Source organism: Pseudophryne corroboree, chromosome 10, assembly GCF_028390025.1.
Source record: "Pseudophryne corroboree isolate aPseCor3 chromosome 10, aPseCor3.hap2, whole genome shotgun sequence".
In the NCBI taxonomy this organism is placed as follows: Eukaryota; Metazoa; Chordata; class Amphibia; order Anura; family Myobatrachidae; genus Pseudophryne; species Pseudophryne corroboree.
In genome coordinates this window covers 350915177-350931912 of record NC_086453.1, presented here as the reverse complement: position 1 = coordinate 350931912, position 16736 = coordinate 350915177, and the positions used below count along the sequence as shown (strand labels likewise).

The window sequence follows — 16736 nt, the reverse complement described above, 5'->3', positions numbered from 1 at the left end:
ATACCTTGAGATATTACCTCTTGGGTAGACAATTCAGACTAGTGACAGACCATGCCCCTTTAAAATGGATGTATGTAAATAGAGGCAAGAATGCTCGTGTAACTAGATGGTTTCTAGCGTTGCAGGACTTTAAGTTTACTGTCGAACATAGACCAGGAACACAATTGGCCAACGCAGATGCATTGTCTCGCATCTTCTGTTTGGGGGCTACAAGTGTTCCGGCCCCTAGGTCGAAACAGGGGAGGGGGATATGTGACAAGAACACTGGGATAGTGTTTGAGGGCAGGTATATTTGTCCCAGGTTCTTGTCTTACATGTTTTAGAAAATGTTAACTTCTAGGAAAAATGCTTTTTGTTTTGTCTGAACCTTTTCAGTTTGCTGTAAAAGCTGGGTAAAGGCTCTGAGAGAGAGATAAGGCGAGTTCTAGACATTGGGCCCAGTTCGGGTCTTTGGCCTCACAGAGGGCTAATCAGGGTTTCAGCTGTGTAAGTGTGTTATAGTGCTGCTAACCTGATTAGTATGGGCAGACTGCCTGGGAAGGCTGAGGGATCTGTGTGTGAGAGACACGCTTTCTGATGCAAGTGAGCTATACAGTATGTACTGAAGAACTCTGTGTTTTGTTTAGTGACAGTTAGGAATATCTTATGTTTAGTTAGTGCCGGACAGGCAAGGTATTTTTATTTTGGGGTTTGTTTTATTTTCTGTTTCAATAAAACTGGCCGGGGTCAGTTGTACCAGAAACTGGACTTGTGTTGTTCCTCAGCTGCTGCGTACTACCATATTCCCCAGGAAAAGGCGCCTTGCACCCCTACAGTGTTACAACATATGTTACATTACACTGCTCAGGACTATTAGTGTGTTCTCCATAGTGCATTAATCTGATACATTATCATGCATGGACTATATCTATAGAGGGCCCAAAGCAGGCACTCTCTAATGCTTAGCTAGGCCTCTGTGTTTGCTGGCCACACTCCAAAGCATGGGCCCCTACCATTGCATCCCCCCGGTGGGCCCCAGTCCGTAACTGCTTAGGGACCTAATTATCATTATTTGCAGAACAATAAGTATCCCCAGAATGTATCTATAGGGGATCGCAGCATATATTAGAGAAATCTATCTAAGGTGGTTTTAGCTTCCTGGAGCTCGGCCTTCGTAGACAACGTTATCTGAAGACAATGTGACATTGCAGAACATCCAATTAGCATAACTGCAATAATACTAGAACATTATAAGGAACAATATGTAACAGATAACACACTGCAGGGCAGAGCACACAGGAGGCAGATTGTGAAAATGTCATATTTATGTACAATTACATCATAACCCTCACTCACCCCCAGACCTCACACCTCCTGCACCCTATCATTCTGACACTGCCTGACCCCTTACTGTATATCATACAAGGCCACAGCATAGAGGCATACTTGCCGACATTCTGGCTGCTCTCTGCGGGAGAGAGCAGCCAGGTCGGCTCAGCAGGGGGGCAGGGGAGGGCTGTGACGTGGGGAGGAGGTGGACCGGAGGCGGGACGGGGGTGGAGCGGGGGTGGAGCAGGGGCGGGACGCGGCGCAGTTACCGTGACACATCCTTTAAGACACGCCCCCCGCTCTGTAATGCCGCGATCCCCGGCATTACACTGCTGGGGGCGTGGCTATGATGACGCGATTCAGCAAGAATCGCGTCATCAACTGCCCGGACCGCCCACTTTACACACTAAGTGGGTGGACGGGCAGGGGGACCCCTGATTCCCGTAGACTTGCCTGCTCTTCCGGGGGGGCGGGAGGGTCACCCGATTTTCGGGAGCCTCCCGGCCATTCCGGGAGTGTAGGCAAGTATGATAGAGGTACTACATCCCGCACATAATCCCCCGTTATCTGCGCACAACGCATTATTACAGAGACACAAATATATATATATATATATATATATATATATATATATATATATATATACACACACACACATACACGGGGATCCACTGCACTTGCCATTCCCAGGAGAGGGGTGAACTCACGTACACCCCACCCCAGGTTGGGGTGCGGTGGGCTGTGACCACCGAACTCGAACCCTGCACTCTCCTTAGTAGCTTCACTCACCTTAATGCTTTAGTATACATCTGGATAAATAATGGGGTTTTGGTTTATGAATTGTACAATGAATGTAAGCTTGCGGCACACTCCACGGGACCCCATTTCACCACAAGTCTACTGCTGTCTCATAGGGGAAAATCTGGCACTACTAAAGCATTAAGGTGAATGAAGCTGCTAAGGAGAGTGCAGGGTTCTGTGTATGTATAATATATACACTGCTCAAAAAAATAAAGGGAACACTAAAATAACACATAATAGATCTGAATGAATGAAATATTCTTATTGAATACTTTGTTCTTTACATACTGAATGTGCTGACAACAAAATCACACAAAAATTATCAATGGAAATCAAATTTATTAACCCATGGAGGTCTAGATGTGGAGTCACACTCAAAATTAAAGTGGAAAAACACACTACAGGCTGATCCAACTTTGATGTAATGTCCTTAAAACAAGTCAAAATGAGGCTCAGTAGTGTGTGTGGCCTCCACGTGCCTGTATGACCTCCCTACAACGCCTGGGCATGCTCCTGATGAGGTGGCAGATGGTCTCCTGAGGGATCTCTTCCCAGACCTGGACTAAAGCATCCGCCAACTCCTGGACAGTCTGTGGTGCAACGTGGCGTTGGTGGATGGAGAGAGACATGATGTCACAGATGTGCTCAATTGGATTCAGGTCTGGGGAACGGGTGGGCCAGTCCATAGCATCAATGCCTGCGTCTTGCAGGAACTGCTGACATACTCCAGCCACATGAGGTCTAGCATTGTCTTGCATTAGGAGGAACCCAGGGCCAACCGCACCAGCATATGGTCTCACAAGGGGTCTGAGGATCTCATCTCGGTACCTAATGGCAGTCAGGCTACCTCTGGCATGCACATGGAGGGCTGTGCGGCCCCCCAAAGAAATGCCACCCCACACCATTACTGACCCACTGCCAAACCGGTCATGCTGGAGGATGTTGCAGGCAGCAGAACATTCTCCTTGGCGTCTCCAGACTATGTCACGTCTGTCACATGTGCTCAGTGAGAACCTGCTTTCATCTGTGAAGAGCACAGGCCACCAGTGGCGAATTTGCCAATCTTGGTGTTCTCTGGCAAATGCCAAAACGTCCTGCACGGTGTTGGGCTGTAAGCACAACCCCCACCTGTGGACGTCGGGCCCTCATACCACCCTCATGGAGTCTGTTTCTGATCGTTTGAGTAGACACATGCACATTTGTGCCTTGCTGGAGGTCATTTTGCAGGGCTCTGGCAATGCTCCTCCTGTTCCTCCTTGCACAAAGGCGGAGGTGGCGGTCCTGCTGCTGGGTTGTTGCCCTCCTACGGCCTCCTCCACGTCTCCTGATGTACTGGCCTGTCTCCTGGTAGCGCCTCCATGCTCTGGACACTATGCTGACAGACACAGCAAACCTTCTTGCCACAGCTCGTATTGATGTGCCATCCTGGATGAGCTGCACTACCTGAGCCACTTTTGTGGGTTGTAGGGAGGTTATACAGGCACGTGGAGGCCACACACACTACTGAGCCTCATTTTGACTTGTTTTAAGGACATTACATCAAAGTTGGATCAGCCTGTAGCATACCTCCCTACTTTGTTATTCTGTGGAGCGGGACACGCCCCCTAAAAGGGGGCGTGGCCACATGAAAAGGGGTCATGGCTTCGCGGAGGACCCGCAATCACGAGCCACGCCCCCGTTTTCGTCACTGAGGGGGCATGCCCAGCGCTCTGTGAGCCGCTGGCATGCCCCCTCTCCCTCTGACTCCAGTGAATAGACGCTGTGCGCATGCACACAGCATCTATTCACCGCTGCTCTGCTAAGCAGGGTAGCAAGACACAGAGCCTCCCAACTGCCCCCCCCCCCCCCCACACACACACACCGCGGGACACTGCGGCCCGCGGGTGGGACAGCGGGACAGTCCCCAAAAAACGGGACTGTCCCGCGAAAATCGGGACAGTTGGGAGGTATGCTGTGGTGTGTTTTTCCACTTTAATTTTGAGTGTGACTGCAAATCCAGACCTCCAAGGGTTAATAAATTTGATTTCCATTGATAATTTTTGTGTGATTTTGTTGTCAGCACATTCAACTATGTAAAGAACAAAGTATTTAATAAGAATATTTCATTCATTCAGATCTAGGATGTGTTATTTTAGTGTTCCCTTTATTTTTTTGAGCAGTATATATATATATATATATATATATATATATATATATATATATATATATATATATTATAGATAGATATACAGTAATATGTGTAATGTGTATAATATGTACTGTACAGTCTGGGCACTACTATATAAATATATACAGTAATATGTGTATAATATGTACAGTCAGGGCTGGGTATTCCTACATACAGTATACAACAAAGGCTGGGGGACATGTGGCCGCAGTACCGGCGAGGAGCGGCAGAGGGCAGCAGAGCGCTGCAGTCAGTGATACGTGGTGTCAGCAGATTTGTCACACACCGGCCGCCGTACGCCGAGCTGATGTGGGGAGAATCGTGTGCGTGGAGGAGGACCGGCTGCTGCTCACACTCAGGTAACTGACACTCACTGACACACTCACAGAGAATGACATGTAGCTCACACTCACTGACACACACTCACAGAAAATGACACTCCGGTAGGTCACACTCATTGACTGTCACTCAGGTACCTGACAGCCACTGACTGACCCACAGCTGCTGCTTCCTCTCCCACTGACTGACCCCCAGCTGCTGCTTCCTCTCCCACTGACTGACACACAGCTGCTGCTTCCTCTCCCACTGACTGACCCCCAGCTGCTGCTTCATCTCCCACTGACTGACCCACAGCTGCTGCTTCCTCTCCCACTGACTGACCCCCAGCTGCTGCTTCCTCTCCCACTGACTGACCCCCAGCTGCTGCTTCCTCTCCCACTGACTGACCCCCAGCTGCTGCTTCCTCTCCCACTGACTGACCCCCAGCTGCTGCTTCCTCTCCCACTGACTGACCCCCAGCTGCTGCTTCCTCTCCCACTGACTGACCCCCAGCTGCTGCTTCCTCTCCCACTGACTGACCCACAGCTGCTGCTTCCTCTCCCACTGACTGACCCCCAGCTGCTGCTTCCTCCCCCACTGACTGACCCATAGCTGCTGCTTCCTCCTCTCCCACTGACTGACCCACAGCTGCTTCCTCTCCCACTGACTGACCCACAGCTGCTTCCTCTCCCACTGACTGACCCACAGCTGCTGCTTCCTCTCCCACTGACTGACCCACAGCTGCTGCTTCCTCCCCCACTGACTGACCCACAGCTGCAGCTTCCTCTCCCACTGACTGACCCCCAGCTGCTGCTTCCTCTCCCACTGACTGACCCACAGCTGCAGCTTCCTCTCCCACTGACTGACCCCCAGCTGCTGCTTCCTCTCCCACTGACTGACCCCCAGCTGCTGCTTCCTCTCCCACTGACTGACCCCCAGCTGCTGCTTCCTCTCCCACTGACTGAGCCACAGCTGCTGCTTCCTCTGGCACTGGCTGACCCCCAGCTGCTGCTTCCTCTCCCACTGACTGACCCCCAGCTGCTGCTTCATCTCCCACTGACTGACCCCCAGCTGCTGCTTCATCTCCCACTGACTGACCCCCAGCTGCTGTTTCCTCTCCCACTGACTGACCCACAGCTGCTGCTTCCTCTCCCACTGACTGACCCACAGCTGCTGTTTCCTCTCCCACTGACTGACCCACAGCTGCTGCTTTCTCTCCCACTGACTGACCCACAGCTGCTGCTTTCTCTCCCACTGACTGACCCACAACGGCTGCTTCCTCTCCCACTGACTGACCCACAGCTGCTGCTTCCTTTCCCACTGACTGACCCACAGCTGCTGCTTCCTCTGGCACTGGCTGACCCCCAGCTGCTGCTTCCTCTCCCACTGACTGACCCACAACTGTTGCTTCATCTTCCACTGACTGACCCACAGCTACAGCTGCTGCTGCTGCTTCCTCTCCCACTGACTGATCCCCAGCTGCTGCTGCTTCCTCTTTGACTGACCCACAGCTGCTGCTTCCTCTCCCACTGACTGACCCAAAGCTGCTGCTTCCTCTCCCACTGACTGACCCACAGCTGCTGCTTCCTCTCCCACTGACTGACCCACAGCTGCTGCTTCATCTTCCACTGACTGACCCACAGCTGCTGCTGCTTCCTCTCCCACTGACTGACCCACAGCTGCTGTATTATCTCCCACTGACTGACCCACAGCTGCTGTATTATCTCCCACTGACTGACCCACAGCTGCTGTATTATCTCCCACTGACTGACCCACAGCCGCTGCTGTATTATCTCCCACTGACTGATCCACTTTCAACTGCTGCATCATCTCCCACTGTCTATCCCACGTGCAGCTGCTGTGTCGTCTCCCACTGACTGACCTGCTTCATCTCCTACTGGCTGACCCACAGCTGCTGTGTTATCTCCCACTGACTGTCCCACGTGCAGCTGCTATGTTATCTCCCACTGACTGACCCACAGCTGCTGTGTTATCTCCCACTGAGTGTTCCATTTACAGCTGTTGCGTTGTCTCCCACTGACTGTCCCACGTGCAGCTGCTGTGTTATCACCCACTGTCTGTCCCACTCGCAGCTGCTGCTTTATCTCCCACTGAATGACCCGTACGCAGATGCTAGATATACCCTATAAATCGTATTTATCATGGATTTACATCCAGTTTAGCTATTGTAATCTCTGTGGTGCATTTGCCAGATTTTGTACCCCCCATGTAGATCATTATAGAAATATCCCACAGATATGCAGAACAATGCAATAAAATGTAGCTCTTCATACAATAACCGCTACTGAATGAGTAATCGACCTTTTACCACAGATAATAACGCGGCTCCCTTCCTCTTGGAAAGCAGGCATGACGGAAGTAGATAAACTTTTCTGGATTAATGTGGCAAAAATTGCAAATTAGCATTGAGTGGAACCAAGGAAGTTACATAATGCCAGGACGTACTGAGCGGGTGAAATATGAATGGCATGTTTAGTGCTTTCCATCAGCTTGCGTTGTCATGACTGCAGAATCTGCTATGTACAGAGACTTGCTTTACACAGCCTCAAGCTAAGACGCACACAGACATATGGAACATGTATAACATATTTTACTCTGGTGATAAAGGTGGCAGCACAAAGACAATGACAATGGTACTTATACATTGTGATGCACTTTTGTTAAAGAATATACCTAGTAGTAGGCAAAGGTTGTGTTATAATGAGGCAGCATTGTATTCTGTATATAGCTTTATAACCACTATTGTCTAGAGAGTAACCATATTTTAGAAAGGATATATATATATATTTTTTTTTACATCTAGGCTTTAATTCAAGGGTCACTCAAATCAAACTAACGTCGCTTAATGACGATCACTATGCTGTGTATTGCTAATGACTGGTAAAGTACGTGGTACTGTACTTGAAACATCTTGCATGAAATCGCCTGTTGAAAACTCAAAAACACTCTTATCGCCACATGACAGACAAGTTGTAAATAAGACCCTGCTGTATTTATGAAAAGAATTTGGATTGGCCCAGTAGGTTTCCTTTGTTGCTGAAGGAGGTCACTTATTCACCTTTGGCAAGTACAGTGTGTTGTCTAGTTTTCAACAGGTTATTTTAGGCAGGAGTCTTTACAGTAAACGTTTGAAGTACAGAGACCAGCTAAAGGACTTATGTAAAACTGGCCTCATTTTCTGTGCAGGCATAACGTCCCTGGGTCTTATCTGTGCTGCATATATCATAAGGCTCAGAAGATTTCCATACTGCTCTGCATATTTCACAAGGTTCGTGGAGTTCAGAAGACTTCCAGCCAGTGCTATGTCATCAGTTTACTCATCTTACATTCCATGTACAGCCCAAAGCTAATATTTCCTGAAAAGGCATTTATTCTGCCATGTTATTGTAATGTGACCTTTAGAGCGGTGATAGGAAACGTGATATACTTCAGGGGCTGTACGGGTGGCCCTGTGACCTCAAAGGGTTCCCAGTCATAAATCAGCATACACAGTGTTGACATTAAATTATCGTGCTAGGGTTTCAAAAACATTCTGACAGTATCAACATTGTGTCGACATAACAAGGATTGCACATTGCTCTCAGTGATAAGTTAATACAATATGTTCATTATTGGCTGAGGGTAGTGGGTAAAGGCTTGGAGGGTCAAGGCCCTAGGGCAACCTGCTGCCCATCAGTGCTTTGCAGTCTGTGGGGGGGATTCAATTGAGCGCAAGGTTTTGCGTGGTAACCGTGCTGACCTCACGGCAAATTTTGGATTACGGCAGGTATGCGCGCTTGCGATAACCGCAGTATCCAGTTTTAAAAGATGGGCACGGGGTTTTCAGCTCTGAAAATATAACTCGCCTCTCCGGTGGTCTCAGCGGCTCCTGGTGGTCTCCCCCTCCATCTTCTCACTGGGGAGGAGGCTGCTGAGAGGCTCTGGGGCTGCTGGGAGATGTAGTTCGCACACATACTCATACAAACACACACCGGGGGTCACACACACTCACAGACATACACACACATTACACTCACTGCTGCTGCAGAGGACCGGATCCCATCACTGAAAGAGAAGACACCGATTCGGAAGGGGAGTAATTACAGACTAATTACACTAAATGGAAACTTCCAGTTATTTAATTAGTCCTCAGGGGTGCTGCCGGGCTCCCGGGCTCCCAGAGCAAGTCCCGGTGATTTTTTCTGAAATTAACAATTTTAGGAAAAATCGGACTTTCTCTGAAGGTGCGAGGAAAAAAGACACTGTGACTTCTATAAAAATCACGGCGTCCCATTTCTCTGACGTCCTAGTGGATGCTGGGAACTCCGAAAGGACCATGGGGAATAGCGGGCTCCGAAGGAGGCTGGGCACTCTAGAAAGATTTATGACTACCTGGTGTGCACTGGCTCCTCCCACCATGACCCTCCTCCAAGCCTCAGTTAGATTTCGTGCCCGGCCGAGGTTGGATGCACACTAGGGGCTCTCCTGAGCCCTTAGAAAGAAAGTATAGTTTAGGTTTTTTATTTTCAGTGAGACCTGCTGGCAACAGGCTCACTGCAGCGAGGGACTAAGGGGAGAAGAAGCGAACTCGCCTGCTTGCAGCCGGATTGGGCTTCTTAGGCTACTGGACACCATTAGCTCCAGAGGGATCGACCGCAGGCCCAGTCCTTGGTGTTCGGTCCCGGAGCCGCGCCGCCGTCCCCCTTACAGAGCCAGAAGCAAGAAGAGGTCCAGAAAAGCGGCGGCAGAAGACATCAGTCTTCACCAAGGTAGCGCACAGCACTGCAGCTGTGCGCCATTGCTCCACATACACACTTCACACTCCGGTCACTGAGGGTGCAGGGCGCTTGGGGGGGGCGCCCTGAGCAGCAATAAAAACACCTTGGCTGGCAAAAATACCACAATATATAGCCCCAGAGGCTATATATGTGGTAAATACCCCTGCCAGAATCCAGAAAAAAGCGGGAGAATAGGCCGCGGAAAAGGGGAGGAGCTATCTCCCTCAGACACACTGGCGCCATTTTCTCTTCACAGTGCAGCTGGAAGAAAGCTCCCCAGGCTCTCCCCTGTAGTTTTCAGGCTCAAAGGGTTAAAAAGAGAGGGGGGGCACTAAATTTAGGCGCAATATTGTATATGCAAGCAGCTATGGGGGAAAATTCACTCAGTTATAGTGTTAATCCCCACATTATATAGCGCTCTGGTGTGTGCTGGCATACTCTCTCTCTGTCTCCCCAAAGGGCTTTATGGGGTCCTGTCCTCAGTCAGAGCATTCCCTGTGTGTGTGCGGTGTGTCGGTACGGCTGTGTCGACATGTTTGAGGAGGAGGCTTATATAGAGACGGAGCAGATGCCGATAAATGTGATGTCGCCCCCTGTGGGGCCGACACCAGAGTGGATGGTTAGGTGAAAGGTATTAACCGACAGTGTCAACTCCTTACATAAAAGGGTGGATGACGTAACAGCTGTGGGACAGCCGGCTTCTCAGCCCGCGCCTGCCCAGGCGTCTCAAAGGCCATCAGGGGCTCAAAAACGCCCGCTCATTCAGATGGCAGACACAGATGTCGACACGGAGTCTGCCTCCAGTGTCGACAAGGTTGAGACATATACACAATCCACTAGGAACATCCGTGACTTGATCCCGGCAATAAAAAATGTGTTACACATTTCTGACATTAACCTCTAAAAATGGGTTTCTCTAACGTCCTAGTGGATGCTGGGGACTCCGAAAGGACCATGGGGAATAGCGGCTCCGCAGGAGACTGGGCACAAAGTAAAAGCTTTAGGACTAGCTGGTGTGCACTGGCTCCTCCCCCTATGACCCTCCTCCAAGCCTCAGTTAAGATTTTGTGCCCGAACGAGAAGGGTGCAATCTAGGTGGCTCTCCTGAGCTGCTTAGAGTAAAAGTTTAAATAGGTTTTTTTTTATTTTCAGTGAGACCTGCTGACAACAGGCTCACTGCATCGAGGGACTAAGGGGAGAAGAAGCGAACTCACCTGCGTGCAGAGTGGATTGGGCTTCTTAGGCTACTGGACATTAGCTCCAGAGGGACGATCACAGGCCCAGCCATGGATGGGTCCCGGAGCCGCGCCGCCGGCCCCCTTACAGAGCCAGAAGACTGAAGAGGTCCGGAAAATCGGCGGCAGAAGACGTCCTGTCTTCAATAAGGTAGCGCACAGCACCGCAGCTGTGCGCCATTGCTCTCAGCACACTTCACACTCCGGTCACTGAGGGTGCAGGGCGCTGGGTGGGGGCGACCTGGGACGCAATGAAAATACCTTAAATGGCTAAAAATACATCACATATAGCTCCTGGGCTATATGGATGTATTTAACCCCTGCCAGTTTTCCACAAAAAAGCGGGAGAAAGGCCGCCGAGAAGGGGGCGGAGCCTATCTCCTCAGCACACAAGCGCCATTTTTTCCTCACAGCTCCGTTGGAGGAAGGCTCCCTGACTCTCCCCTGCAGTCCTGCACTACAGAAACAGGGTAAAACAAGAGAGGGGGGGCACTAAATTGGCATATTAATATATACAGCAGCTATATTAGGGAAAAACACTTATATAAGGTTATCCCTGTATATATATAGCGCTCTGGTGTGTGCTGGCAAACTCTCCCTCTGTCTCCCCAAAGGGCTAGTGGGGTCCTGTCCTCTATCAGAGCATTCCCTGTGTGTGTGCTGTGTGTCGGTACGCTGTGTCGACATGTATGAGGAGGAAAATGGTGTGGAGGCGGAGCAATTGCCTGTGTTAGTGATGTCACCCCCTAGGGAGTCGACACCTGACTGGATGGTCTTATGGAAAGAATTACGTGATAGTGTCGGCACTTTACAAAAGACTGTTGACGACATGAGACAGCCGGCAAATCAGTTAATACCTGTACAGGCGTCTCAAACACCGTCAGGGGCTATAAAACGCCCGTTACCTCAGGTCGATACAGACACTGACACGGACACTGACTCCAGTGTCAACGGTGAGAAAACAAACGTATTTTCCAGTAGGGCCACACGTTACATGATCACGGCAATGAAGGAGGTTTTGAACATTTCTGATACTACAAGTACCACAAAAAAGGGTATTATGTGGGGTGTGAAAAAACTACCCGTAGTTTTTCCTGAATCAGATGAATTAAATGAGGTGTGTGATGAAGCGTGGGTTTCCCCCGATAAAAAACTGCTAATTTCTAAAAAATTATTGGCATTATACCCTTTCCCGCCAGAGGTTAGGGCGCGTTGGGAAACACCCCCTAGCGTAGATAAGGCGCTCACACGCTTATCAAAACAAGTGGCGTTACCGTCCCCTGATACGGCCGCCCTCAAGGAACCAGCTGATAGGAAGCTGGAAAATATCCTTAAAAGTATATACACACATACTGGTATTATACTGCGACCAGCAATCGCCTCAGCCTGGATGTGCAGTGCTGGGGTGGCTTGGTCGGATTCCCTGACTGAAAATATTGATACCCTGGACAGGGACAATATATTATTGACTATAGAGCATTTAAAGGATGCATTTCTATATATGCGAGATGCACAGAGGGATATTTGCACTCTGGCATCAAGAGTAAGTGCGATGTCCATTGCTGCCAGAAGAGGATTATGGACGCGACAGTGGTCAGGGGATGCGGATTCCAAACGGCATATGGAAGTATTGCCGTATAAAGGGGAGGAGTTATTTGGGGTCGGTCTATCGGACCTGGTGGCCACGGCAACGGCTGGAAAATCCACCTTTTTACCCCAAGTCACCTCGCAGCAGAAAAAGATACCGTCTTTTCAGGCTCAGTCCTTTCGTCCCCAAAAGGGCAAGCGGGCAAAAGGCCACTCATATCTGCCCCGGGGCAGAGGAAGGGGAAAAAGACTGCAGCAGACAGCCTCTTCCCACGAACAGAAGCCCTCCCCCGCTTCTGCCAAGTCCTCAGCATGACGCTGGGGCCTTACAAGCGGACTTAGGCACGGTGGGGGCCCGTCTCAAGAATTTCAGTGCGCAGTGGGCTCACTCGCAAGTGGACCCCTGGATCCTGCAGGTAGTATCTCAGGGGTACAAATTGGAATTCGAGACGTCTCCCCCTCGCCGGTTCCTGAAGTCTGCTTTACCAACGTCTCCCCCCGACAGGGAGGCGGTATTGGAAGCCATTCACAAGCTGTATTCCCAGCAGGTGATAATCAAGGTACCCCTCCTACAACAGGGAAAGGGGTATTATTCCACGCTGTTTGTGGTACCGAAGCCGGACGGCTCGGTGAGACCCATTTTAAATCTAAAATCCTTGAACACTTACATAAAAAGGTTCAAGTTCAAGATGGAGTCACTCAGAGCAGTGATAGCGAACCTGGAAGAAGGGGACTATATGGTGTCTCTGGACATCAAGGATGCTTACCTCCATGTCCCAATTTGCCTTTCTCACCAAGGGTACCTCAGGTTTGTGGTACAGAACTGTCACTATCAGTTTCAGACGCTGCCGTTTGGATTGTCCACGGCACCCCGGGTCTTTACCAAGGTAATGGCCGAAATGATGATTCTTCTTCGAAGAAAAGGCGTCTTAATTATCCCTTACTTGGACGATCTCCTGATAAGGGCAAGGTCCAGAGAACAGTTAGAGGTCGGAGTAGCACTATCTCAAGTAGTACTACGACAGCACGGATGGATTCTAAATATTCCAAAATCGCAGCTGATTCCGACGACACGTCTGCTGTTCCTAGGGATGATTCTGGACACAGTACAGAAAAAGGTGTTTCTCCCGGAGGAGAAAGCCAAGGAGTTATCCGACCTAGTCAGGAACCTCCTAAGACCAGGCCAAGTGTCAGTACATCAATGCACAAGGGTCCTGGGAAAGATGGTGGCTTCTTACGAAGCGATTCCATTCGGCAGATTCCACGCAAGAACTTTTCAGTGGGATCTGCTGGACAAATGGTTCGGATCGCATCTTCAAATGCATCAGCGGATAACCCTGTCTCCAAGGACAAGGGTGTCTCCTGTGGTGGTTACAGAGTGCTCATCTCCTAGAGGGCCGCAGATTCGGCATTCAGGATTGGGTCCTGGTGACCACGGATGCCAGCCTGAGAGGCTGGGGAGCAGTCACACAGGGAAGAAATTTCCAGGGCTTGTGGTCAAGCATGGAAACGTCACTTCACATAAATATCCTGGAACTAAGGGCCATTTACAATGCCCTAAGTCAGGCAAGACCTCTGCTTCAGGGTCAGCCGGTGTTGATCCAGTCGGACAACATCACGGCAGTCGCCCACGTAAACAGACAGGGCGGCACAAGAAGCAGGAGGGCAATGATGGAAGTGGCAAGGATTCTTCGCTGGGCGGAGAATCATGTGATAGCACTGTCAGCAGTGTTCATTCCGGGAGTGGACAACTGGGAAGCAGACTTCCTCAGCAGACACGATCTTCACCCGGGGGAGTGGGGACTTCACCCAGAAGTCTTCCACATGATTGTGAACCGTTGGGGAAAACCAAAGGTGGACATGATGGCGTCCCGCCTCAACAAAAAACTGGACAGATATTGCGCCAGGTCAAGGGACCCTCAGGCAATAGCTGTGGACGCTCTGGTAACACCGTGGGTGTACCAGTCAGTGTATGTGTTCCCTCCTCTTCCTCTCATACCAAAAGTACTGAGAATCATAAGAAGGAGAGGAGTAAAGACTATACTCGTGGCTCCGGATTGGCCAAGAAGGACTTGGTACCCGGAAATTCAAGAGATGCTCACGGAAGACCCGTGGCCTCTACCTCTAAGAAAGGACCTGCTCCAGCAGGGACCATGTCTGTTCCAAGACTTACCGCGGCTGCGTTTGACGGCATGGCAGTTGAACGCCGGATCCTGAAGGAAAAAGGCATTCCGGATGAAGTCATCCCTACCCTGATCAAAGCCAGGAAGGATGTAACCATACAACATTATCACCGTATTTGGCGTAAATATGTTGCGTGGTGCGAGGCCAGGAAGGCCCCTACAGAGGAATTTCAACTGGGTCGTTTCCTGCATTTCGTGCAAACAGGACTGTCTATGGGCCTCAAATTAGGGTCCATTAAGGTTCAAATTTCGGCCCTGTCAATATTCTTCCAAAAAGAACTGGCTTCTGTTCCTGAAGTTCAGACGTTTGTTAAGGGAGTACTGCATATACAGCCTCCTTTTGTGCCTCCAGTGGCACCTTGGGATCTCAATGTAGTTTTGGGATTCCTAAAATCACATTGGTTTGAACCACTCACCACTGTGGACTTAAAATATCTCACATGGAAAGTGGTAATGCTGTTAGCCCTGGCTTCAGCCAGGCGTGTCTCAGAATTGGCGGCTTTATCCTATAAAAGCCCTTACCTAATTTTTCATACGGACAGGGCAGAATTGAGGACTCGTCCTCAATTTCTCCCTAAGGTGGTTTCAGCATTTCACTTAAACCAGCCTATTGTGGTGCCTGCGGCTACTAGGGACTTGGAGGATTCCAAGTTGCTGGACGTAGTCAGGGCCCTGAAAATATATGTTTCCAGGACGGCTGGAGTCAGGAAATCTGATTCGCTGTTTATCCTGTATGCACCCAACAAGCTGGGTGCTCCTGCTTCTAAGCAGACGATTGCTCGTTGGATTTGTAGTACAATTCAGCTTGCACATTCTGTGGCAGGCCTGCCACAGCCAAAATCTGTAAAAGCCCATTCCACACGGAAAGTGGGCTCATCTTGGGCGGCTGCCCGAGGGGTCTCGGCTTTACAACTTTGCCGAGCAGCTACTTGGTCAGGGGCAAACACGTTTGCTAAATTCTACAAATTTGATACCCTGGCTGAGGAGGACCTGGAGTTCTCTCATTCGGTGCTGCAGAGTCATCCGCACTCTCCCGCCCGTTTGGGAGCTTTGGTATAATCCCCATGGTCCTTTCGGAGTCCCCAGCATCCACTAGGACGTTAGAGAAAATAAGAATTTACTTACCGATAATTCTATTTCTCATAGTCCGTAGTGGATGCTTGGCGCCCATCCCAAGTGCGGATTGTCTGCATTACTTGTACATAGTTATTGTTACAAAAATCGGGTTATTGTTGTTGTGAGCCATCTTTTCAGAGGCTCCTTCTGTTATCATGCTGTTAACTGGGTTCAGATCACAAGTTGTACGGTGTGATTGGTGTGGCTGGTATGAGTCTTACCCGGGATTCAAAATCCTTCCTTATTGTGTACGCTCGTCCGGGCACAGTATCCTAACTGAGGCTTGGAGGAGGGTCATAGGGGGAGGAGCCAGTGCACACCAGCTAGTCCTAAAGCTTTTACTTTGTGCCCAGTCTCCTGCGGAGCCGCTATTCCCCATGGTCCTTTCGGAGTCCCCAGCATCCACTACGGACTATGAGAAATAGAATTATCGGTAAGTAAATTCTTATTTTTTTATGTTTGGGGAGAAAAAGCAGGCAGTGTTTTGTTCCCCCATCAGTTGAATGAATGAAGTGTGTGAAAAACGTGGGTTCCCCCTGATAAGAAACTGGTAATTTCTAAAAAGTTACTGATGGCGTACCTTTTCCCGCCAGAGGATAAGTTACGCTGGGAGATCTCCCCTAGGGTGGATAAGGCGCTCACACGGTTGTCAAAATAGGTGGCACTGCCGTTTTAGGAACGGCCACTTTGAAGGTACCTGTTGATAAAAAGCAGGAGGCTATCCTGAAGTCTGTATTTACACACTCAGGTACTAGACTGAAACCTGCAGAGCGTGCTGCTGCAGCGTGGTCGGTGACCCTGTCAAACATACTAGTTTGCTAACATGAGAACATATTAAAGACGTCGTCTTATGTATGAGGGATGCACAGAGGGATATTTTGCCGGCTGGCATCCAAAATGAATGTAATGTCCATTCTGTCAGGAGGGTATTAGAGACCTGTCACTGGACAGGTGATGCTGACTTTAAAATGCGCATAGAGATTCTGCCTTATAAGGGTGAGGAATTATTTGGGGATGGTCTCTGGGACCTCGTATCCGCAGCAACAGCTGGGAAGAAATATTTTTACCTCAGTTTTCCTCACAGTCTAAGAAAGCACTGTATTATCAGGTACAGTCCTTTCGGCTTCAGAAAAGCAAGCGGGTCAAAGGCGCTTCCTTTCTGTACAGAGACAAGGGAAGAGGGAAAAAGCTGCACCAGTCAGCCTGTTCCCAGAATCATAATTCTTCTCTCGCTTCCTCTGAG

The 16736-nt window shown here is 49.7% G+C and overlaps 1 protein-coding gene across 9 annotated transcripts in view; it reads left to right on the top strand.

Moving 5' to 3' along the window:
• Positions 1-560: 560 nt before the first annotated feature.
• FAM118B (family with sequence similarity 118 member B) overlaps positions 561-16736 on the top strand; it is a 112008-nt gene continuing 95832 nt past the window's right edge. For 4 of the 9 annotated variants that reach the window (XM_063943691.1, XM_063943695.1, XM_063943696.1 and 1 more), the window contains exon 1: positions 4516-4635. The gene's annotated coding sequence lies outside the window, so the exon portion shown is untranslated. Of the gene's footprint in view, positions 595-4515; positions 4636-16736 lie in introns of those variants that run through there. The other 5 variants (XM_063943700.1, XM_063943699.1, XM_063943690.1 and 2 more) reach the window with 4 other exon arrangements.